A 1461-nucleotide genomic window follows, 5' to 3' on the forward strand; every position below is an offset into this window, starting at 1 on the left:
GCTTGCGGATGCAGTGAGTAACTGAGTATGTTGGATTTGCTGTGTCAGTGGTGCAAAATGTAAGATAATTTGAGGAAATTCATCGTTCTGCATGTTGTAGTTGATTTTCACGCTATTGTTGGTGGTTTAGCCATTAACTTGGAAACGGATAACACAAAACGTGTATGCACATGAGTTGAAGAATCAAGTGTTGAAAGTCAGGTGGGTACGGTGCCGTACCGGTAGAATTTATATAGCGTATGTGATTCGGTATAGATACCGGTAGTAATACCATGACACCTAATATACGGAAGCATGTTCTCTAAATTAAGTCGACTGAAATGCACGGTTTTGTCAAATTGCTGACATACCGTACCGGCACTGGTACCGTATTATTTGCTGACTAGGTTGTGCTTGTTTCTGATGTGTTATAACATAATGCAATGGCAGTCTAGGTCTGAATCAATGAACAAGCTCAAATTGGAATCTGTTGAATAGACATTATTTGTTATGACTAATTTTGCTGTTCATTTAAAAATAAATTTTAGCAGAGAAACAACATTCACCCATGTAAAAGCGAAATACCAGTACCGGTAAGTCATCTAGCAAGCAATCTGAACCTAGTAAGCCATTTCCCTCCAAATTTGAATTATTATATGGTTCTTGTTGTGTAGTAATCGCTCTTCTGTTTATCAAGCCTACAGTATCAAATGATTTGAAATTTTCAGAGGAAAAGATTGTTATTGTCGCTAGAAGGCTATTACTTTTACTTGAACAGAGAAAATACAACAAAGACTTATCCCAATTTAGGCTTTCCGTATCAAAATATGTTGATTACAAAAATTCAGTTTTGATATCATATTTATGATTGTATCGCATGAAAACAAGTAGTTGTGAGCATAACGCCACTGCTTTAAAAATCATTATCCCTTTCGTCTCTGCTTACATATGTGGACATGGATTTTCTACACATGTTCAAATTAATACGAAAACAAGGAACAAACTTGGTGTGCAAGATCACATGAGATAAATAAATACATGTGCGCTATTTTTGTTGAGTGGCAGCTAATTTAAATGTCGTCTGAATAGCACTATGCTATGTTATTTTTTCCGGTTTGAAAATTTTGCGGGTTCGCAGATACTTCAGAGCAGCATAGGCCCCCAGCGGATGAAGGTTGAGAACCACTGGTTTAGTCATCTTGCACTTTGAAGTTTTATCAATAGCCCATAATATTGCTATATATTACGGCATTATTTTTTACTACCTAATACCTTTTGCATTATTTTTGAAAAAATCGTAAACACCTGTATCGTTTTACATTTCAGTTCACCACTTCACGCAAGCCCCAAGCTTGTCGTACTTCACCGTTGAAACTGATATTCCAAGTGAAGTTGAGACTTGTGAACAGAAATATATTTCCCCTATCATCCATGACCATTCTTACAGCTGCGGTACAAGTCTTCACAGGTTTTTTGAAAGAT

General features: G+C 36.5%; 1 long non-coding RNA gene across 1 annotated transcript; it reads left to right on the forward strand.

Moving 5' to 3' along the window:
- The first annotated feature begins 208 nt into the window (after positions 1-208).
- On the forward strand, positions 209-1461 carry LOC144425726 (uncharacterized). Its single transcript, XR_013477599.1, has 2 exons — positions 209-572; positions 1306-1461. It is a non-coding gene; the product is annotated as an uncharacterized LOC144425726 (long non-coding RNA).

The sequence above is a fragment of the Styela clava genome, chromosome 8 (assembly GCF_964204865.1).
Source record: "Styela clava chromosome 8, kaStyClav1.hap1.2, whole genome shotgun sequence".
NCBI classification, from domain to species: Eukaryota; Metazoa; Chordata; class Ascidiacea; order Stolidobranchia; family Styelidae; genus Styela; species Styela clava.